The sequence below is a fragment of the Corvus moneduloides genome, chromosome 1, assembly GCF_009650955.1.
Source record: "Corvus moneduloides isolate bCorMon1 chromosome 1, bCorMon1.pri, whole genome shotgun sequence".
Classification (NCBI taxonomy): domain Eukaryota; kingdom Metazoa; phylum Chordata; class Aves; order Passeriformes; family Corvidae; genus Corvus; species Corvus moneduloides.
The window spans coordinates 84,150,095-84,175,238 of record NC_045476.1 but is presented as its reverse complement, the minus strand read 5'-3'; the positions used below and the strand labels follow the sequence as shown (position 1 = coordinate 84,175,238).

The window sequence follows — 25,144 nt, the reverse complement described above, 5'->3', positions numbered from 1 at the left end:
TTTATCAAATTTCAGCCATTAGCGCCTTAAGGTTATTTTCATCTTGGACAGTCCCAGCCTCTGTGGTGTTTGGTCTGTGCCTGATTCCCCTCCTTGTTCTGATATTATCTCCCTCCCAAAAGCATGGGGCAAAACCTTCAGAAAGTATTCCACCAGAAACTGGTAACTGCTACTTCTTTCTGACACTCCTCAAGTCTTGAGCTTTTCACCGCATTTGTACACCACTGCTCTTTTCTCAGTATTTATTCTTTTCTTTTTTTTCTTCCTCCATTTCCAGCTGTAATTACCCATCAGTTTCCCTGTAAAATGCCACTGCCCTCTCTTTTTCTTCTCAGGTCACTTAAAAATAGGAAAACCCAAAATTTAATCAAATCCATGTATCTGTTCCCATACTCTAAGTGAAATGCCAATACAGAAGCTATTTTACAGGGGGAATCTATCAAGTAGTGCACTAGTTACTGCACTGGGGCAAGGAGGGCATAAACAAACAAGGCTCTTCACTTAAGTCCGAGTAAGTCAAGCAAAAGTTTGAACCTGAATGTTAGAGGTGAAACCCTAATTGTGAGATTATTCCCTGTATTCTGTCTTACTGACCTGATGTTAAGAAACTCTGGTTAAAGTTTCTGAGAAAGAGACGTGTTCTTGAAGTTTCAGTTATATTTCAAGGTGCAGACATTTCCCAGTCTCTCTTTTTAGGATTGCTACTGACAGTTGAAGCCGTCAATTACCTTTTAATATTTCAATATAATCCGTGACTGTTTTCATACTTTTTGTATCCAGTTTTTAAAATTTCAGATATTTTAAATATAGTTCTATGGCTACTACACTATGATAAAACAAAGATACTATACAAATGAAAAACAAGATTTAGGACAGAAGATTTAAAAGGGATTGCTTATTCACAAAATATTTAATTACAAACATTCCCTCTCATCCAGCTCTTGAACAATTCATGTATTGTGAAGTTCACACAACCCGAAAGGAAACCTGCAAGACAGCACTGGTTCTTTAGGAAAGCTACCCCATCTTCTAGCAGATGGTTAAAATACTTTACCAAGCAAAAAGCCCTTAGAGTGGAGAAAGAATAGAAAATTAAAAAGAACACAGTATTTTGGGCATTAGAGAAGTCATCAGTATTCCGTATTTTAGTGATGCTGATGTAATGACTATAAAATGCAAAAGCTGTAGCACATGGGCCCGAGGCAGTGAAGAAAACACAGTAGGAAAAAAAAACAAATGATGACTAGTGCAAACAGATAGGGAAGTGCACATTGACTTGCAGACTCTGAGCACGCTATGGCTGCTCTGTAGACCTGCATTCTCACAATCCAGTAGGAATCATTAGATCTCCTTCTTTGACCTGCTGTAAACTACATGCCTGTGAGTGTAGGACAAAGCTAATGAGATAAGTATTTTAAGGGGGAAAAAAAGGAATAATACAAGAAACAAACAAGGAAACAAAAAACCACCCAGAAATTTCCCCCAAACCCCCAAACCAACAAAACACACCAATAAAAGGATTAAATTTTCTCTTTTTGAAACCTACTTCATCTTTACAGTAGTAATGTGTTTTCTAGTTTCCTTACTTTTGTTAATTCTGTTTCGTTAATTATCCTGACAGCTAGAATGCATATGTTAGTAAAATGGTAATTTTGGACAACTTTCAATCAAGCACACTGTCACACTTTGTCACCAAGGCTGATAAAACCTGTAATTTTCAGCTATCTTGTCTATTGACACTGTTCCTATATCTAAAGATCATGCTGGAGTAAATTGAACTCTTCAACTCTCATTTCAAGGGACTTATTTTTCTCATCTTGGATAATTCTTTTACCTTCTTTTTAGAAGTACTGCATAGCTCTCTTCACATCTTTTCGGCAATAAAATGACCTGAGATATACATTATATTTTAATAGTGGCCTTTCTATGTGTGCACAGAAATAATGCCACTTTCTCCTTTCTTTTCTTTGGTCCCATTCCTGTGTATTCAAGGACCAATTCAGAGTTTTTTTCTTTTTCATATTAGGGTATTGAAAATTGTTTTTGAGGCAATTTTCGGTAAAGATTCATTAGCAGTTTCCAGAGAGAGCAATTTTCAGAAGAAGGTGTGCCATCATAAGAGAAAACTGGATCATGAAAGAACTTAATTTTGGAGTATTAGATTTCCTTCTGTTGAATTGCTCTACTTTCATTAGGAGATAGATTAGAGGATCATTCTACAAGCTGTGTCTTGCCTTTCTGATAATTTACTACATAACCACTACATATTTCTCCTGCATGCTCTCCCAATATCTATTTAACCTGGAAATTACAAACACAAAATTATGGACAAGCCTTAATTACTCAGACTTCTTTTAAACATTATAAAGTTGCGTTGATTCCTAGGTAGATATTTTTCTTTCCCTTCAGGTCATCCTGAAGTCACTCCTTTAATGAACATTTTTACAATTTCATTTTTGGATCTGCCCAGTATGAGATGATACATAAAACAAGTTTTCTTGAATAAAAATACTGCTGATAAAGCAGATAATTTAGAGAATTTGAGTATGCTATATGAACTCAAACACATGTATCAATTAGATGTTTGACATGGATACCAGAATATCTTGTTTATAAATACTTAATTTATGCAACTAAAGTGGGTTCGCATTGATGATATACAGTATTTCCTAAACTGTATTATGACACTTTAATGGTTTCCTGGGATCTTCATCAGACTAACTAGTCTATACAGATCCCAAAGCATTATCTCTTCCTATACTATCTCATCTTCTAAGTACTCGTCTTGTTCAAAAAATAATGCTAGCAGTTTAAAATCATTCAAAACACTCTTGAAAGATGTGTCATCTCAAGTTTCCCATGGGTTCCTGTTTGAATACCTTTCATTTCAGCTGATGTTATTTCATGTCCTCCTTCACTACAGATGAAACTCTTCAGTCATATGGGAAAGAGGGCTCTGTGCTTCTGTTCACATATGTTTCTGCCTAAAAGGATGAGCACGGGGAATAGTCTATACCTGACTACAGAGTCTATATAACAATTACAAAATCAGAGCAGACTCTGGGTTTTGCTGGGTCTGTCCAGTGTCAGTGTAGTAAGGCAAAAATTAATTCTGGCCTTAAGGCAGGGAAGAAGACCAGCTGTCAGTACAGAGATGGAATAAGCATTTCTACGTGGGAATCAGTTCCTCTTCTGTTTGAAGAGGGCTGCTATAAAAATATCCTAGTCAAATATATTTCTGTTCCAAGAATATATGGTATAAATTTTTAAAAAAGCCATCATATGAAATTGAGAACACAGATTTATTCAAATTTAAGTAGGCAAGAAAACAATGTCATTAGCATATACATTTAGGATAAATTTTATGAATGTTACATTTGTTTTCAAAATATGTTGACATTTTGCATGTAGAAATTACAAAATTCAATTACCCATATGTATAAAAGCTACATTTAGGTAAAATATACTTCAATCCAGAATTCAGCATACAGAGTTTTTCTTTAATAGGCTCCTGAAGTAAGACACAAGATGTAAGAAGCTGAAATGAAATTTACTGAAGTCAAAAGTCTTCCCCCCATGCTTGTAACAGAAAAGAAAATCTTTGTAATGTGAAGAGTTCGGTCATTTTTTGAAGTAGAATTCAATTCAGTCTTCAGTCAATCAAGTTACGTTTAAAGGCAGGATATGCAGTAATTTTAAAATTATAATTAAGTTCCACCTAATAAAAATTGTATGTACCAATTCAGAAAAAATGAAGTATTGATATTTGTCCTATAGCTACAAAAAAACTACAAAAATTGAATGTGACAGACTGAACTCTCGGAGTTTCTCTTCTCCCCATTCAACTCCTATAGGCCTATTTCTGCCTGCAAAATATAAAGCAACCAAATCGAAATGGTGATACATGCCAGAGATCTCAAGAAGAGTGCTGGCTTACATATTCCTAAATACAGACTCAGAGAAACTCAAACTTTGAAAAAACATATGTATGAATTTGGATTTTAGCTACAGCTCTATTTTATTACAGCAATTCTTAAGACCTATTAGTCTCTTCCCATAATTTATTTTCTTGATAATATCTCACATTTTTGCTTCAGAGTCATGTTGATATTCTGTGTCCTGTAAAGAATAGATACTTTCAGGCTAATTGTTTTTATTCAGTTTATTCCATATGGTAAGACTTACCATTAGTTGGAAGAATGGTGTGAGTTCCTAATATTAACTGTTCACTAGCTTGTGAGGTTTCTTTTGGTAGATTCAGCTTTAATTTTTATGATCTGAAATGTCTGTACCTTTGATACCTCTTTGGTGCCAGCATTTTTTTTTCTATTCAAGAACAGAAAACACAGCTATACTAGATGACTTTTTAAAGCTCTTTAAACCCTGTAGTTTTCATTGTACCAATCTAGTGGCTGAATGTTTATTATTATTATTATTATTATTATTATTATTAATGTGAAAAAGCAATAGAGGGCAGGCTAATGACCTCTCAGCACAGGTAAGGGTGGTTGTTGATGGTAGCTGACTTTTATATTTGTAGCCAAGTGAGAAGTTATTAGCAGGACTGATTCGCTAGGCAGCACAAGGACTGTCTATCACTGCAGTGTCTACCTTCAGACAAGCAATAACACTATGATTCCAGCTTTCCTGTTTAGGTGGAAAAGAGAAAAGACGTGATGAAATTTCCATGAAGTCTACAGAATGCTTTTACTAAACTGTTCTGACCCAAGCAGAAAGAGATAGGGATATCTTGCTGGATAGTGACACGGGGATTAATAATAAATTAAAAAAAAAAAAAAAAAAAAAAAAAAAAGAGAAAGATTAAGTTCTTACCAAAGTAACACAGTCTTTCCAATTCTACAATTCCCATTTAAAAATATGGCTGCTACCACTTTCTCATCTTTTTGTAACATGCTAAAGAGAAATATATTGTAAAAGGACAAGGATCCAAATACTGCAATATTGCACACATTGCAGAGCTCTCATAATACCAGTGGGCATCCATCATATTTCACATGTGAACCTCTGCACTACAAACTTGCTAAGTTTCTTAATGTAAGCTTATTCCTTCCCTTCTCCCAAATTCCTGGACATTCTTCCTGCTGTTATCTTGGAAATGTAGGAAAAAATGAGGAAAGGTTTTAATAAGTAATCTCAAAGCAAAAACTGCTCCGAATATAGCAGTAAGCACACAGTAGTTTGGAAAAAGACTGGTGTGTTCTGTGTTTGATTATACTACTCTGGATTGGTTTGGATTGTGTTCTATGTCAAAAAACTGCTGAAGGATGGAGCATAGGTTCTTTGGTTTTGATCAGTTAGTTACTAAAATGACAAAGGAATGGCTTTGAAAAGGATTTTGATAGCACATTACAATTGTTACTCTCACTTTCTTATTATAAACAGGATTTTTCTAACAGTTCAGCAGATACTTCCTTGGAAACAGTCAAAATCAAAGCACAGAGTGAATATGAGTTTAGAAATAAATCCAAACAGAAAAATCTTTTAGACAATCATTTAATCAAAAAAAAAAAACCAATGTTCATACTATTTGTAGGCACAGAAACTGTATAATCTCTCTAAGTTCTGGCTAAATGTTGCACTGGTGGAGACATCAAAAAATAAAAGCTAAAGACAAAGACCATCCAAGCACTGAAGCTCGACTAAATAGTACTAGCTCACAATTAAATAAAACAATTCAGCATATAACCCCAATTATCCAGACATCTGGAAAGATATAAGAAAACTTTAGATAATTGGAGAAGTCTGCTGGCAGGCCTATAAATTCCCTGATCCCAAACACAGAGTTCAAACTTGCTAACAGCCTCTCCTGCTAGGCTGCCAAGGCTCAGTGAAGGGAGTTGCATTTGACTCTGGAGTGCATGTTTTGTAAGGAGGATGAAATTCTGATGTAATGACTTGAGCTCATAAACTCCTCTATGTTCACGTGGGACAAGTCCAGTCTTATGTTCTGGACTATGCCATGAAAAAATAATTTTCTTCCTACAGATTCTTAACATCCTGAAAATCAGGAATTTGAAGAGGTCAGGAAATGAGAGAGTTTAGGAAAGCAAGAGGGTGCCAACATATTACAGCCAAAATTATAGTGTTATTTAAGTTGGTTTTTTCTGACACAGACTCCAGTGGAACTGAGATTCCATTCCTGGATATCACTACCATAACTGATTAACTACAGATAGATTTCCAGATTTGTCAGATACCCACTCACATCGAACACACTGTTATGCATATGATCCCTATTTCCATGTGGTATCTACTGTCCTTAGAGTACTCTATGTGCCTGCATTTTTACAAGACTCCGTCAGCCTACGAAGCTTTGCCTGTTCAATTTGATATGGATGGAACTGGATGGCAGAAGAGTGAAGGAAAGCAAAGGCCAAAGGTCAAAAACAAAACCTAAGGAAAGATTGTTCTATCAGTCCCTCAGCAAGCCCACGAGTTGCCATCCAGTTTTTAGCAGAGACTGCTTAGCATCTCCTAAGACAGATGGCTGCAAAAGTGTTAGGTTAGACTTAAAGTTTTCTTTAAAGTATAGCCAGTCCCAAGCATGAACTTTCTGTTCTGTTTGGTAAATGTCCTCTGTGTTTCAAAAAATCCAGGCTTCTTCTAAGGAACAGAATTCTGCAAGCAAATGTTTTTCCCCTCATGAAGAAAAGCCAGGGCTTTAGTGTTCCTCAGGTAGTATCCAGAATTGATTTAACCTTAAGCCTCCCTTGCTCTGTCTGAATGATAACTTTTGATTTTCACTTGAGAAGTAAAAAAAAGAAAAAAAGAAAAAAGAAACAAAATGTGATTGAGTGCTTGATAGTTATGTAGGTTATTTCATACCACTAAATTAGGATGTGACTTTTAATCCTTATGATTTTATTGTATTAAAATACAAGGATGACAAGTTGCCATATGCACTGAAGATTCAGTAAATGAAATATTAGTGCATGCTGATCTGTGCCACTCAGTGATGTAAATGTGGAGCACAAAATTCTCCCCTTCACATGATGAAGATGCAATCCCTCTGTGTTGATACAGTTATGGTGCAGCTGAGGAGACAGGCTGTGTATAACATTTGGGATTGAGGAATTTAGAGAAGGCTGCTGAACTGTGTTGGGAATAAATGGGCTGGTAATGTTTAGCTCAGAAGTAGAAGCGGGAGGCTAAAATCCCTATAACTCCTTCCTAAATTTTCTTGTCCAGTAAAGGTACATCAGCCTGCAAGACCTCAAACATGAGAAAATGAAGAATAAATTAATATCATATTACCTAGGTTTGCTCTTAAACGCTCCTGAGATCAGCACCAGACAACTGCCATATCCTTTCCCAAAAGAGCAGCAGACTTCAGCAAATCTATAACGTAGAACTTAACTCTCTGTTCCTTTCCCACAATTTTTTTATCTTAAAGTGACTGAAAGCCATAAACTATGCCTGAAGAATGTGATCTTAGTAAGAGTTCAAAGAATTTAATAGGATTTTCAAGAATCTGAATCTGAAAAATTACAAGAATATTTTTCCATCCTCTTGCTATATTCTTGCTATTTTTGTAGTCCTGAAGTTAATAGAAACAACCCACTTGATGTATTCATTGTGAAGCTCACACTCAGTACACTTGGGTACAATTAATACTCAGAATTACCACTGCTAGAAGACACATATCAAATAATAAAGAACAGTATGTGCAAGATGTGATGTCTCTGCTTGCACAGAAACTTCTTCATTGGATTGAGCCATTCCTGCTGTCTCTGAGGAGAGATGAAATTTAACCTGTGCCAAATACCGGAGAGGACTACTTTAGCTTTTTAAGGTGAATATCAAATACATCTTAAGATGCAGACTGTCTGAATCAAACCAGAAGCAATGATCTTTTTCTTCCTGTATGTCTGGATCACTGTCAGTGTTAAGTGAATTAAATGCATAATTTATTAAATGGTCTCTCTGAGCACTGAAATCTGTCAGAACTTAAACAGATTCAGTTTGCCATCATTATTTTATAAGGAGAGGTTAATTTTAATTATTTTCTTCCTTTTTCTCTTCAATGCTGTCCACAGGATAATTTTTACAGCCATTCTTCAACTGTTCTTTTACAAGGGGAAACTGAAGTGTGTTTTATTCCCAGGACACAAGATCCAGGTTTTACCAGTCCTACCTCATAAGCACTTGAGGCAAGAACTCCCAAACATTTTGTGAGTGTCCTGTATTGATTATCTTATTGGTAAATGGCTATGTGCTGAAGGATGAGGTTCAGAATTTATCCCAAATCCTTACTCTATCCAATTCTCAAAATCAAATGATAGTGCTACTCCAAGTCAAAAAAGGAAAGTTCAGAGGAAAAACTCTTGCAAAGCTGTAGGTTTCACACTAAGCGCTACTGACACTGACAGTGACAGCATTCAAGAAAATCTGAAGATGGTACAATGCACTGAGCCACAAATCGTTTTGATGTAAACAACCCTTCCAGGAGACAAGTACTGCTCTTACTGTTAGCAAGAACATTAAGATAAATATTTATTGCTGGTTTTAACTTCTCTGAGATTACTTTGGTCTTGCTGTCATGTAGGTAGACTTTCTTTCCCAGAGAGGACTCCCTGTACAGTTGGCATGTGTCTTGGTTTGAGACAAATTTGGAGGAAATGTCTGAAATGAACATCCCTCTAATAGAAGGCAGATTTCAGCAGCCCCTTCTCCACCAGGTTCAAAAAGAAATTCCTTGAAGGAAGTGAAAAAAACTATTTATTTAACAAGCAAAGTGCACGCAGGCACGGAAAAAAGAATGAATAATGTAAATGTAAAATAATAAAATCTCTCACTGTGAAGAAGACCTAGGAAGATTCAGAGCTCTTTGTAGGTGTGGTTCTGCCCTCTCCAGAGCTGGGGTGTGGCATGGGCCCCTCTGGGCCACGGTGTAGGGCCTCCCGGTGATGTTCTGGTGGTGCTGAACACCAGAAGAAAAGAAGAAGCCAAAGTTCCAAGGCCAAATTTTCTCGCCTCAGCTAGCAGGCTAGCTAAAAAGCAAAGAATTTAGCTCTCTGTCTCTCTCCTGAGAAACAGAGCCAAAGACTGGGTAAAGCAGGAAGGTGTTTTCCTCGGCTCTGTAGCAGCCAGGAGTGCAGGGGAGTGTGTGTGTCCTTGAAAACAAAACCGCTCTGAAGAATTCACCTGGCTTCTCTCACCCCTCTCCTGAAACAGCTTAAAGACACAGGAAGGCACAGGATTCATGTCTGGCACAGGGCAGACAGTAGGGAATACAGTATCATACAGTCATCCCAGGACAGCATGTTGGGGTCACCTGGCAAGAGAAAAAGAGGGAGGAACACTATTTCACTCAGTGGGGACACCCAGGAGAGCTGACACTGCCTTCCCTTGCTGAAATCCATCTTCCTCATGTTGGTCTTTTGCCACCTCATCTGTTAGAAAGCAAAATTATGAGCTCAGATCATTCACCTATTTTCGAATGTCTTAAAGAAAGAAATATATTTTTGATGTTTAATACAGATGGTGAAAACAGGCAGCTGGTTTGAAATTGTCTTAAGGTTCTTGTGCAAGTTCTAGATTTAAAGGGTATACACACACCCGTAGACCATTCTTTCTAAAGAACAAGAGGATCCCATACACATTTCAAGATAAAACTATTCTATATATGAAAAATGTATGTGAAGAGGAAACATAAATGTGAAAATATTTGGTGTAAAGTTGGTAGATTGCAGAGCTCAGTGTTCCTCAGATCATTTTAAAGAAAAAGTCTTAAAGGTGGAAAGAACAAAGAGCAGAGGAAGGAAGACTGAGGGCTGAGGAAGGCGCCTTCAGAGGCTATGTCTTTCTTTCTTCCTTTAGGCTTCTATATGACCTTCTTCCATCATCTGCAACACTTCTAACCATACTTATTAGTTGGAAAGAGACAGTTCTACAGAGCGGGCAAAAAATGTACCTTGTAACATCTACTTGCTCCTCTGAAGCTCTGTAAATCCCTCTAAGGACAGCCCCTTACCCCCAACTTCACAGATGAAGAAATTAATCTTGAAGGTGAGTAGTTTTTATGACTGAAGCCACATTACCTTTCTTTGCCATTTAGAAGAGATACACATTCTGCTCCTGTTGCAAAAACCCTGCCTTTAATGTTTCGTTCTTCTTAATATGATGAGAACAAAATTTTAGTTTTTTTACCATATTGTTATCATATTAAAAAAAAATCTCTACTACCATTTTTTGTTTTTTTTTTTTTTTTTTTCCCAAAGAGATGCAACTCTCTTCTCCAACACTCCTGCCCCCTTATAAACACCAAGACACTATCTGGCATTTTGCTGAGAGGGAGCTTTTCTTTCTTCCAAGGGTAGGAGGAAAGCAGAGTTATGGGATTTCTTTTTATGTTGTTAAAACCAGAAATATAATGAACTTTGGAAAAACCTAACAACCTTCACACTTGAAGATGAAAGCATTTTAGCCTTATAACAGATTGACAATTATATAGAAAGAGTAAAACAATATCACCAGGTTATATTTAATTGGCTAACATGTAGTATGCATGCATAAATAGTAAATAAACAAAAAAATGTATTGATATGAAGTGATTTTTTATTTAGGCAAATCGTAACTATTTAGATCCTGTTTAATTTCTCTACAGAGGATAGCATCATATTTTCTGATCCTGTAGATCAAATTGAAGAAATTTATTTTCAATAGACAAATAAATAACAGCTGACCAACAAAGTACATGTAATAGCTCCTACAAACAAATAGCCATACAAAATGTAACATTTATCCTGGACCCAGTCCTATCTCAATAAGAGTGGGAATTTTTTTTTTTTTTGTGATAAGCATTTTTATGTCATTAGGCATACAACTCTACCACCATCTTCACATTTATGCTCTAGATGCAGGCAAATGCTCTTACAGTGCTTAATTAGAATCACAGCTGTAAAGTGATGGACTATCCAAAAGTACAATTACTCTTAGAGCTAGAGGCTACTGTAGCCCATAAAATTTGCATCCAGGCTCTGTAGCTATTAATGAAGCTCCTGATTACCCATATTCTGCATTTTTTTTTGTGAGAAGCTGACTGCAGCAGGAATCACATCTTAGCATCTCTCTTTTGCTCGTTCATCCTTTTCCAAAGTTCCTTCCTTCTACCCCCTCCACTCCTGTCGGTTTGCAAAACACAAAGCCTATTGCAGTTTTGCTCAAACAAGTTCAACCATCTTTTCAGACATAGTGTTACCATGTGTCTTGAGGTGACTTTGTGTATCCCATGTTGCTGCCCTATGCCCAGAAATTAACTTTGTGCCTTTCTATGCCTCTAAACTGAGCCTGAGAGGGGGAAGGAAAAACTGAGCAAAACTTTTTCAAAGCAGTTTGCAGCTTGTTCAAGGTCACACAGAGATAGTAGTTTGGTTTTTTTTTCCAGCGAGGAAGCAGCCGGCTTGCTGCTTTCCAGTCAGTTTTTGGCCAGTTGTTTGGTTTCTTTTTCTCCGGAGAGAGACTGAGAGTTGAACCTTTTTTTTCCTTCCCTGGAATTTCGGATTTTCTCCCTTTTCTGCTGGACTGCTTCAACAGCAGAGCACATTGGGAGGACTTTCCACTGAGCGCAGAGGGCCTGGCCCTGGGCCAAGCCCCAGCTCCAAGGAGAGCAAAGGGAAGACTCTAACACTTTCCAGGTTTTTCATCCACAGCGAAAGATTTTATTATTTAGCATTATTTTCCTTTCCTGTGTGTTTGTTAAATAGTTTTATCTCTTTCACTTTACTTCAAGGAAAATTTATTTTTCCTGAACCTGGTGGGAGAGGGGTGGTTGTACCTTCCCTCAGAGGATATATTTCTAAATTTGGCCAAACTGGAATACCATGATAATTGTCTGATATCATTATGGAAATGCAAATGCTATTATTCATTACTACTAAGAGCGTCTTGTTGAACATGAGTAACTTTTGTTACTTTTCAGTTTGAAAAAGTTATTCACAACAGGGTTTAAATATTAGCAGTCTACTTCCAAGAATAATGGGAGTATCAAATTAAAAATGAACCCTCTCTACCAGCTTAATTAAGCAAATCATGCTTGCTGATTTTCTTCTCCACTTCAGAGGAGACCACAGTTGTCTTGCTTATTTCACTGCTAGCAGCTATCCTTACATATCCCGAATAGTACTACTTCAGTGAGATTGTCACCAGCATACCACACTGTGCTCTGATATCAGGTCCATCACATAACACAATACAGCACAACATAATTCAACTACATTTACTGATTCTTTAGTAATTGCAGATGTATGAGTATAGATACTATTACTGCCCATCTGTTACCACGTTGGTCACATGCCTGCCCTCTCCACTTTAGATGCATAGCCCTGCACTGCCAAACTTGAGTGATACTTGCAATCACTTGCTTCTGTTAAATCAAACATCTAGAGCAATGCTGCTGAAACCACTGAGAAAAAGGAAACACCATGGCAGTTTCCTTTGACTACGACTTTTTGAACTTTTAATTATTTTAAGCTTAACAGAAAGGTTTAATTATTGCTAGCTCCCTGCCCATCTGCAGGACTGCTTTTGCTACCCATTTATATAGCATTGCTGAGGCAACTGTAATTCTTCACCTAGGAAAGTTATGTATGTTTAGTTTCACTTTGTGCAAATAAACAGTAGGAAACAAGAAACCGACCCACTGAAGCCCTATGCAAGTCACATGTATTAGTGTCCCCTGCATGACTTTAAGGTAGTGTCAAAAGAGAGATCTTTCCATCTCCAGAAGGAACATTTCTGCATGTATTAGGATGACGTAGTAAATCTCCTCTCCCTGCAGACCATCTGATTCTTCCTATTATCTTCCCATTTATTTATAATGTTGACTAACAAAAGTTTTCTTGTGGATGTTTTCCATGACAAAGACACTGATTAAGAACATGAGAGGATGGATCAAGCAGCATATGCTTATAGTCGTTTAGAAGATACCAACTGAAGGCAGCAAAACCATGGTTGAGTGGGGCAAACTTTATTCTGAAAATTCTGTGAATGTAACAGAGCACTAAGTCAATCATAGCCTTTGAAAGAATGGTACAATTTCCCAGATATCATATCTTATGTTACTATTACATTGAAAAATTTTGCATCATTAACTATAGACAACATAGACAAGAAAATTTAGTATTAATCGTGGCAGACATCTGTAGAAAATGAAATTTGAAATACAAAGCATTAAATTTTATATTAATCATGGCAGATATCTGTAGAAAATGAAATTTGAAATGCCAAGCATTATCCTAAGAAATCTGCTCAAGAAGCCTTCCAAACAAGAAATAGTACTTTACTGCACAATTTCTATGAGGGATAAAATAGTAATTAGTCCGCCCTATTGTCACATAGCCGAAAATCTGAAAAATTAGCCATCAGCAATTGAAGTAATTATTAACAAAAACAATTAATGTAGTCTCCTACAAATGATCCCCTGAACTTTCTGTGGTATTATCATTAGATGTACACTGACAACCTGAAAAACTGTATTAAATGAAGACAAAAAAGTTGTCACATTACATGATAAAATTACAGAGTAACTGAATCTCCATCCAGTGGACCAGTTTAGCTGTTTTAATCACATTTAAATAAATTAATGAGATTTTGACTGTCAGTCAGTGTTTCTATAAAAAGAGTCAGAAAGAATTACAAGAAACTACAAAATTCAGACAGTTATGTATTTCAAAAGCACAATAATTCAAAACATCTATTTTTGGAGTGTGAAGTGGTTATCTTCTATGTAATACGAATTCCATAATTAAAAATGAAGATATTACACAATTAATTCTCCTTTACATTTTTCTTGCTAATGTGTTTATTTAGCCCAACAAAAACATTTTTGATGTTTAAAAAACGGAATAATAAAAAAAAAATTAAAAATCGGTGTATACCCTTTAAGATACAGCAATGAATTTCAACATCAAGTAAAGCAATAATACTGGAATGAATTTTAATAGACATTGATCCAATAAACAGCAGCATTCTGTGTTCTGGATGCAGTGCCACAACTGCAAAATCAAGGACTAGATGTGAAATATGCTTTTAAGTTTCCACATATTAAACCTATGGAATGCTCCTCAGAGATACCAGAATATGAAGCTGTGCCTAGTGAAATCTGAACTTCAAATAGGAATTGAGCCATTTCAATGCTTAGAGCTCTAAGGCAGCACCACAGTCTATCAATTTTCAACTCAGAAAACTAAATGCCTGCTCCAATCTAAGAAAATACTGAAATAAATTCAAAGCAGCAATTTTGTAATTGAGATAAAATATACTGATTATCACTCTAAGCTGTCATTTAGCAGCTTAACATACATGGTCAAGATTTAGTAGAGTTCTTCCCTGACAGTCCATAATCACATAGAGGAATTTTTTTCTGGCAAGGAAGCTCCTATCCTTGGGCTGTTTCTGCTGCTGTTGGGTGGTTTCTGCTATTCTGTTCTCTCTCTGTTTTTGCATAGCACCCAACAGACACTATCTGAACCACCGTTACCTAGTCTTCAGAAATAATCAAGGAAAAAAGAACAAAGAGGGGTGGGGAAGGGCAGGGGAAGGGTCATGTGTTTCAATCTGTTTTCTCTTCAGATTTTTAAACCATCCCATTGTGGTGTCAGAGAAATATCAATGCCAACAGTGAGGAAAGCAACACAAGAATGAGACAAGGGAATAATAAACCACTCTTTTTCAGCAACATCCCAGTACTGTGAAAGTACACCAGAGAACGTTCAAGTACCAAGAGGGACATAAAGACTAAGTGTTAAGAACTCTTTCATGTTAATTCCATGCTTTCAGTATTTCATTTTGCCATATTTTGTTGTATATTTCTTTAATTTTTAATCACCAGACTGCCATATCTTTGGATTGGTAATTTAATTTCAAATAATCACAGTCTTAAAAACATAAAATTATCTATATTACTGTTTAATTACTTCATGCTAAGTAAATTTTAAGTACTCTGAGTATCAAGACACAAGTACAACTGTCTTGAAGATCTTGTATTATAGTGCTTTATATGAAGCTAGATATGTCAATACTTCATTTTCCCTACTATCTGATTGACATGACATACAAAGAAGAAAAAATTTCATAGTAAATAAGATGAAGCAATTGCCTTTTAAGAAAACAGTGAACAAGCTATGACTCTTCAGCTTGCCAGGACTTGAGAGGGGCACAACCAGGGTTTACTGACTCTTACAGTGGAAAGTCAAACACACAGCTTTTATTTATCCCATCCTTACAAAACCAAAGTACATGGTGCCTGACAAACTGGTTGAAGATTGCTTAAAGAAAGGGAAGAATGTACCACTCTACACAGCAGACACAGAATGACTGAAACGTGGAGCTGCAGAAGGCCCTGATTGAAAGCTGTATTTTCACGCTCAGAAGAGGATCTGTCCAACAGAACTGGCAGGTGAAATCAACAAGTGTTAATACTGGGAGAGGACTGGCCCACAGCAAGTGGCCGAGTTCACCTGCATTCCCCTCTTCCCTTTTGAATATCTTCTCCTACCATCACTAGGAGAGAGGTGGTGCAGGAGAGCATTTAGGGACTTCCAGCTTGTCATGGTCCCATCCTTAGAAGGCAAAGCTCTGGGGTGAAAGGAGCACTGCTCTGACAAATCACAAAAATCCAGCCTTCTCATCTTGTCTGCAGTGCTTGCCACAGCATTGAATTACTCTTTAATTGTTAGTTTTCCATAACGCTTGAATTTTTTTAGATGTGACAGAGCAAAGAAAAAGATTGCTTTATTTATTTTTAAGTCAAAGAGAAAATTTAAACTTTTCATTGCAAAGTTGAGAGCACATCTGCATGATTTGTTTCCTATTTGCATTAATTTAAATAATTTTCTACTTTCATTCAGTGATAAGACAATTATACAGACTGATAAATTATGGACTGTTATAACTGTGTTTTTCACTGCAGCACCATGCCCTGAACCGATATTCTCCTCCACTGCTTTAAGATAAGATAGGTCCTTCTAAAATACAAACCTAGAATACTATTTCTGTTTTCAGACAGATACAATTTACTTATCTTTCAAAGTTGATATATATTCTTGTACAGTACTATTCATTCACCAGTGGTTTTCTCGTAGACCGTGATGACGGAAAATATTTATAAGTTTACAGAATTGATCTGCCTATTTATATATGTGCGACTTTTTAATGAAAAATTGTCTGTATTTTTTTTGTGGGACAGCATAGGCTGTTATATTACAGAATGGAGTACTTTAAAATTACAGATACCTGTCCACTACTAAATTTAAAATGCCGTTGAAGAAATTGATTTGGTAAAACTCCCAGATGAGTTAGTAGGTAATCCTAGTTGTTAAAAAGAAAGTATTTTCTCCTTCTAATTTTTCTCCTAGGAGTGATTCAATAAGCATTCAAAGATAATGTGTAAGATCCATTCTGATCCAAACACATTCTTCCAAATTCCTTCCATCTACAAACACAGAGGTGTCAAATCTTCTTTTCACAGGATACTTTTCTTGGTCTTCCACAAATACTCAGAAATGGTAATGCTGTTTTCTATAGGCATGTTTGTTATTTTTCTCAGTTAGAATAACTGATTTTATTTTTTTTAAAGCCAGGTATTTGTCAAAGGTTAGCAGAATACAGAAAGTTTAAAGTGTTACAAAAAAATCTTCTTAGAAGGATTCTAATACTTTTTTACCACTTAGTTTGTCTATGAAATTCTTAGCAACTTAGCAACCTGACCATAGTGACTGAAACAGGGTGCTTTACTGCAGAAGTCACACCTATAAATGTGTTTTATTCTGACAAAAAAAGATGAGGAAAGGTGAAAGAATTTGTTTCATCATGTTTTTCCTCTAAGTCCTAATGCCTAAAATATCTCCCTAAGGAGAACACAGCTAAATTTTTGTTTCTTAGAAGGAGTACTGCACATTGATTGTCTGTATCTTTTTCAATTTACAATATATTACAAAAGTGAGAATTCTGAAACATGATTTATGTTCATTGCAACAATAGAACATGTTTTTGTGCAGTAATTGCCTCGTTTGACAATAATTTAAATCTTTAATGCAATTTCATAAGGAACATTTGGCTCAGCAATATGAATGTAGACCAGACAGAATAACCAGTAGTAGAGCAGGAACTTATTCCCCAGTAATATTTATAAGGACAATCTATTTCCAAATCTGCATTAACTTAAGGACTCTACCATAGGTTAAGAATTATTTCTGTAGCTAATCCTTGACACTGTTTTAGAGAGTACACTTCTTGCATGAGTTGCAACATGCAAATTTCTATGAAACCATAGAAACCATGACAATCAAACTGTGTCATAAATAGTACTCATGAGATGGATGTCATCACCATAAATGATAGCTGAACATTTGAACCTTCTTTCCGTATATATTTTCTTTTCCCCCGTCTTTGTTCTGCAGTGAATTGTAGTGCTCAAGAAAATAAGCTGGGAAACCGTGAAGCTCAAAGATAGTCTAGAAGATATAACTGAAGCAGACCGTATTCTTTTACATAAGGTTAACTGATATAGAAAAATCTATCTCCTTTGCTCTATGTCCCAAGAAAACAACACCAATAGCTGCATAGAAGAAATGGAGGCATTCATATCTGTCTTGAATCTCCTTAGTCTGCAGGAGAGGGTGAAGGTAGGAAGGGAAAGGAGGGAATGGGGAGGGAAAGGAGGGAGCAACATACAGCACAACACAATATAAAGCAAAAAACAATGAAACAAAAATATACTAGCAAGTTCAGCAACATGACTGACTATACAGCAGATGTGCTGATTCGACTGCACTGGTTTTAAACAAAATTAAAAAATAAAATTGCCAAAAGACACTAATTATAATCCCACATGTTTAAAAAAATCACGGAAAACAGGTTTATTACCACCACTATCACAGTTTAATAATATGCTTAAAGATGTCCAAAATATTTATATACAAACCTCAAAATAAAGTAGGGCTTTTTATCAACTAATTACCAACAAAATTGCCTCAAACCCCTGCAGACTTTTGGTTCCTTCTGAATAATTAAAAAAATACATGCTAGTAATCTGACACAGTTAATGGCATAAAAATAAATATGTTCAAAATTTTATAACATTTTTCTGAATATTTCAATAAAACTAAGAGCACTGACTTCTGATGTACCAGCCAAAGTCTGTTCTTGCTGAGCTCTAAAGGCAAGTATTTGATATTCATCAATGTAGTGATTCTGATTATCAAAGAAATTTAAAACACCCTAAAGGAGATCAGAAGAACTACTGTCAATGGCATTTCTTTAAACTTGTGTTGATGTAACAGGATTAATAAGTAATCCTTGGGCATATGGTCACACCAGCCATCTTTCACAAAAAAGTATCTTACATGAGGCAATAAGCATGTATCTAACACCATCTGAGAGGACTGAAGTGCCCATTACTGTCAATTTTCTTCCACCTCTCCTGCCCAAATCACAAAACTAACTTCTAAGAAATTATTGGTAAAATACAGTCTCCTGCAATGACAGTCTTTCTCCCATGAAATTATATGAATATGCCAGAAAACAGCATCCTGCATGCTTGAATGTTTGACGCCAGGAGCAATCCATGCCTTCACTGCTGTCTTCTGATTCACAAAGCTGTGTCAGTTCACATCCTGTGATAAATTTCACTTGTAAATCTATGGCTGAATACACAACATGTTTTGTATGATTGGTTTACATTTCCCCATCATCCTCTTGCTGTAGGGATCTCTGTGAAAACTCCTTTCTCCATCAGAGGACTGAAATATTTCATTGCAATCATTGCAGGTGCCTGAAGGCACCAAGAGGCCTTAATTGTCCAGACCTGCCTCACCAGCGACCCTCATTCGTGCACCCATTCCCTTGGATCTGGGGACATCTAGACCAGGACTGAGCCAGGTGCACTTCTCAGAGGTACAACTCTTCCCAGTCCTGCTCCTGGCTGTTCCTTCACTGTCATTAGGATTTCCCAGACTAACTTCTGGTCTGACTTGCTACCTCACCTTTTTCTGGATTGCTGACTGCTGGATGGTCCTTCCTGTCCAGCAGTGAGGATTCACTCCCAGATTCCCCACTCCTGTGGACCAGCCCCACAACCCATATTGGAGCAACATGGAGGTAGCTGTCCCTCCAGTAAATACAGTCTTATTACCCATCTAATTAATGTGACCTTTCTTGATTTTGAGATCCTTATTCACTGTTACATGTGAAAAAAACCCAAAAAACCAAAAACCTTTCAGGAAAAGAAAGAAAAATATACATTATTTTTGAAGTCTTTGATTTGTTAAAATGAGCTTTTCATCCTCACTTTACATAAAATATTGATGACAGTATATGAAAGCAAAATACGATCTTTAAGCTCTTTGAAATTGCAAAAGAGATTTTAAGTTATTTTTACATAAATCCAAAATGAAAAGGAATTGTAAGTTATTAGTGACCTTGTGCAAATGTGCATTAAAAGGCTTTCGTGCAAACTGCATAGAAATTACAAAGAATTATATCATTTTAGAACTTTTATATGTGAGCATGTTTATGGATAGCTTAAGAATGTCTATATTCTACCTTCCAATTTTGTGATGAATAGAATTCTAGTAAAAGAAAGAAAATGCTATTAATATTTGCTAAACTTGAAAACTGTTCATGTCCTACTTTCCCTCATTGCAAGTATTTAATGTCACCTTTAGCCAAAACTAGTAAAGACAATATAGTCTATGTAAAGATATAGAATGAATAAAATTTAATTCTTAATAAAACCCACTAATTTTTGTATGTAAAATTGTAGGAGAAGGGAAAATATGAATAAAATTGTTGAAGCTTTGTGTCATTGTACTCTGTACAAATACTTCTAAAACCCCTGTATGGTTATCTGGGTACTTTTGTTGAAAGCAGAAGGCTGGGATCAATCTTTAGAAGACTGTCTTCAACTTCACAGGGCAATTTCTCAGTGCAATCAGACTCTCAGTGAACTTCCTGCTGTGATTAGGGAAAAACAGACAATAGCACATAGTAAAACTTTGATATCTGCAGAAAAAAGAACATGGAATAAGTAGGCAAGAGATACATCATATGAAAAATGAATGCACTTTGATGCTTACATTATTTTAGGACAGAAGTGAAGCATATTCCCTGTCTCTATCAACTAATGAAGGAATACATCTAAGACTCTAGGAAGATATGATGTTTTACGGTCTACTTATGTTTCCACAGATGTTCTAAATACCATAGGGCTTTTTATATAAACATGCATGCTTAGTATGCCAGGGATTGTAAAAATGTGGTAAGATTTAATTAGCATTTAAAAACATCCAGACTATTATTTGAACCATATTTTGTGGTAATAGTAAGGGACATCTCTGAAAGCATAGACAGCAACTAGGTACCTAGTTACTATTTATTGCCTTTGCAGATATAAAGAGTATTCTAGGGGACTGAAAAAAGAACATCACCCTGATATGCTGAAAAGTTTCAATTAAGTGATATCCATTACCATCCTATCACACTCTAGTAAGTTTATTGGTCTTCAATCAGAATTTCAGTAATAATTCTTTGGAATCTCAACTGAGAATGAGAGAAATGTAGATGGTCAAAAGTGCCTGAAAAAACAGATTACTATTTCTCAGGTCATGTAATAGTTTCATGCTTAAAAAACTCAAACAACAATTCTGAATGAAGCCACCACAGGTAACTGAACCTTTGAACAGAGAGCTTTGACTGGAACTCAGGCCGAAAATAGAAGTTTATGAGCTTTGGAAGAAGGAGCAGGAAAATGAGGAGAACTACAAGGATGTCATGAGGTTATGCAGGGATACAACTAAATACATAGATGCCTAAAGGCCCTAAATAAAATTTAAAAAAAATGTCTAAATTCTTTAAATACATCAGCAACAAAAGGACAGTTAAGGACAATCGTCATTCTTTAACAGATGCAGAGGGAAATGTAATGACAAAGGATGAGGAAAAGTCTGCCTTCTTTCCCTCAGTTTTAAATGTAAAATAGTTGTTCTTGGAGTACCCAGTCCCCTGAGCTAAAAGACAGGAACAGGGAGCAGAATGAAGCCTCCGTAATCCAGGGGGAAATGATCAGCTACACCACTTAGACATATACAGTGTGTTTCAGTCTAAAGGGCTGGGTGGAATCCACCCAAGGGTACTCAGGAAGCTGGCGGAAGTACTCGCTGAGCCACTTCCCATCATATACCATCAGTCTTGTCTAAATGGGGAGGTTCCAGTGGACTGGAGATTGGCCAGTGTGATGCCCATGCATAAGAAGGGTCAAAAGAAGGGTCAAAGGAGGATCTGCAGAGCTACAGGCCTGTCAGCCTGACCTCGGTTCCAGGGAAGATTATGAGCGAGATCATCTAGAGTGTCATCACATGGCATGTGCAGGACAACCAGGGAATAAGGCCCAGCCAGCACAAGTTTATGAAAAGCAGGTCCTGCTTGACCAATCTGGTGTCTTTCTGTGACAAAGTGACTGGATTAGTGGATGATGGAAAGACCACGATGTTTTTCGCCTGAACTTAAGCAAAACCTCTGACACTGTTTCTTACAATGTTCTGGCGAAACTGGTTTCTCATGGCTTGTATGGGTATACATTTCACTGGGAAAAAAAGTTACTGGGTGGCTGGGCCTGAAGTGTGGTTGTGAATGTAGTTAAGTCCAGTTGGCAGCTGGTCAAAATTGGTGTTCCCCAGGGCTTGGGTAAGGGGATAGGTCTTTTTAATATCTTTACCAATTATCTGGATAAGGGAATTGAGTTCATCCCAAGTCAATTTGCAGATGACACCAAGCTGAACTGGAGTGTAAATATGTTGGAGAACACGAAGGCTCTATACAGGCTAAATTGATGGATTGAGGCTTATTGTATGAGGTTCAACTAGGGCACATGCTAGGATCCTGTACTTGGATCACAACAACTCCAGGCAGCACTACAGTCTGGGGGAAGGGTAGCTGGAAAACAGCCCAGTGGAAAAGTACCTGGGGGTGCTGGTCGGCAGCCAGCTGAACATGGTCCAGCATGTGCTCAGGTGGCCAAGAAGGCCAGTGGCATCCTGGACTGTATCAGCAATAGTGTGGCCCGCAGGACCAGTGATTGTCCCCAGTACTTGGCACTGGTGAGGCCACACCTCAAGTCCTGTGTCCAGTTTTGGGCTTCCCACTCCAAGAAGGACATTGAGGTGCTGGAATGTGTCCAGAGAAGGGCAGCAAATCTGATGAAGGGTCTAGAGCACAGGTGTTATGAGGAGCTGCTGAGGGAACTGGAGTTGTTTAGCCTGGAGAAAAGGAGGCTCAAGAGAAAACCTTATCTCTCTCTGGAACTACCAAAAAGGAGGATGTAGCCAGGTGGGGGATGGTCACTTCTTCCACGTAGCAAGTGATAGGACAAGAGGAAACATCCTCAAATTGCATTGGGGGAGGGTTAGATTAGATCTTAGGAAAAAAAAAAAAATCTTCACCAAAAGGGTTGTCAGGCATCGGAACAGGCTGTCAAGGGAAATGGTTGAGTCATCATCCCTGGAGGTATCTGAAAGATTTTTAAATGATGCACTTGGGGACATGGTTTAGTGGTGGACTTGATCGTGCTCAGTTAACAACTGCTCTCAGTGACCTTAAAGGTCTTTTCCAATCTGAACAGCTCTATGAAAAAGCAGAAGAGAGTGGAAACAAAAGTCCTCTTAACCACTCTTTTTTCCTTTGACCTCCAAATTTTTACTGCCTTTAAAACCATACTTTCCTTTCATTTTTAGAATTGTTGAGTAGTTTCTACAAGATCTTTCCCATACCACCTCTAAGAAAAAGTTGAGAATCAAAGCATGATTTGTTCTGAAAAGTTCTGAATTCTCTAAGTCCTTACCTTAGTCATAGCACTATAAAGCCTAAGAGGTTCTTTCAATTTTTCGTCTCCATAGCTTCAAACATCAAAATGACAATGTAGTGCAGCAGTGAATGATCAGCAAGAGAACTTAACGTTCCAAAGTCAAGCTGACCAGTAAGTGTCAGAAATAACTTGTGCAGTCATGCTGTCATTACCATAAATAGTATCTTTATCACACATTAATGGAAAAGCTACAAGATAAACCAGTTAAACACTCTGGAAAGCAGGACAATATTTTCAAATACTAGATACAGATAATTATAAAAAATGCAGGTTGCAATGGACCTCATAAAGTTCAACATCTCCACTCCAGCTCAAAGCAACATAAAATGATCACAATTGTTAAGAGAAATGGGGAAAACACAGCATTTAAACTTACACCTTGAAAATGCTATGTTCCACTAAAATAAAATAATAGAAATGTAAAATTCATCTTAGGATGAATCAGGAAATAAAACTCATATCTTTATCTTATTAACTGGTTAACCATGAGTGTAAAAGCAGAGAGTGCACTGCACTCTTCATCTTCAGCAGAACTAAACACAGAGAGTGGATCTGAGTCTTCCTTGGAGTATCAGAGCCAGCCAAACAAAGAAAGACAATCCCATTGGAAATAAGTTTTTGTTGTACTGTTTATATTTAGGCATGATTCCCAGCACAGGCTGCTTTTGATTTCTGATATAGTATCAATTGCTGGGTAACTTAAATGAAGTTAAAACATTGTTACACTCAATGGGTAGTTTATTAATGGATATATATTCCTCACTAATTGACAATATTAAAATGCGATGTGACTAACAACGCTTAAAAGACATTCCAGTCTTAACTGGAGGTTTTGAGGCAGCTAATGCTTCAGTTTCTTATGTCTCTATTCATTAGATGTCTGAAACATGTCAAGTGCTAAGACACTGTTTCTCTTGCTGGTATCCTTCCAACCTCATTACAACTTATTGAAGAATTGTCTTCTGTTACTTGATAATGCACTTTAAAACAGCATCAAAAGTAAGTTAGAATTCCCATTTTTTATGCAAAATTTCGAAGAAGTTCAGGGGAAAAAAAATATTTTTTTTAGAAAAAAGGTTTTAGATTATAAACATTTATCAAGCACTATTTGCATTCCTCAGTATAATGATAATCAGAACACAGAAACTTTCCAGATTTGTTTCTTGAAAATATCTCCAATCCCAACTGCATGCAAAATCGGAGTAAAATTGGAGTGTAGACCATTCCCTGTGGCCCAAACTGTAGTTGGGAAAATAAGAGGTAAAAACCCCAACCACTACTAACAAAAAAACCTCACCCAAGAGCACCTTGAAATTTTAATTGTGTGTTAGCAACAGTAGAAATTAAAATACAAAACTTAAAATACATTTTTATTTTCTAGCAAATGAACAATTATCACTTACAGTATAAACTTCCTAGTTGCAAATTTATACCACAATTATGCTTTGAAGAGAACAACATAAAAGCAATATTTGCAAGCAAATTAAAATGAATAGAACAAGTAATTTTTTTAGTTCGAAATTAGTCTCTAGACAATTTTTCTACATAAAAATGGTTGAAGATTTTGTTGCTATTTTATTTAATGCAGAAGACTAACCGAGCTGCTTGTTATTATTCTTGATTAAAACCTTTTTTAAGTGATTACATAAAAGAGGGTCACTTTCACTGTAGGACAGACATATGCATTTCTAGTTGAGGATTACAACTAATTTGTTATTGAGCAGAAGTATCAAAATACAGTTAATCACTCCAAAGACATTTACATGAAGAAGTACACAAGCCTTTTAGGTTTTGATATGAAATGGTTAAATAAATAGGCAAATCCAGAGACACTTGGTCCTGACCAATTTATTATGATGCATTTGCACAATGTCCCTCATCATCAGGAGATAGTCAAGGTCTAAAAAATGTCGTTACCACAAGTGGTCCTTCTGCAAAACTACATCACTGTCTTGTTGCTTAAAGCACAATGTCTTATCATGCCCAAATTCCTGTATCCAGGAAACAGGAATAAAACTATCTCAAATTACACATACATTGTGATTATAAAGCACTTTGAGGTCTATAAATCAGAACCATTTTCTACAGCAATTTAGCAATAGGGTGGCTATGGCAAGGAAACAACGTGGATATTCAGGCCAATGAAACCCACAAGTGTTATAAAAAGGAAATAGTCAGCTTTTGAGAGTTTGCAGCTTCGTTTACAGACTGCATGCTACATTCTTAATTAAGTTCTAAGCCCTCCTGCTTGGAGGGTACAGTAGC

The 25,144-nt window shown here is 36.6% G+C and overlaps 1 protein-coding gene and 1 long non-coding RNA gene across 6 annotated transcripts in view; one reads left to right on the top strand and one right to left on the bottom strand.

The window, feature by feature from the left end:
• The window catches only part of CDH18 (cadherin 18), a 524,400-nt gene that overhangs the window by 266,060 nt on the left and 233,196 nt on the right, over window positions 1-25,144 (bottom strand). The gene's annotated exons all lie outside the window — the stretch shown is intronic.
• Window positions 9,313-19,820, top strand: LOC116447894. The gene is made up of 2 exons (XR_004241734.1): window positions 9,313-10,029; window positions 14,593-19,820. It is a non-coding gene; the product is annotated as an uncharacterized LOC116447894 (long non-coding RNA).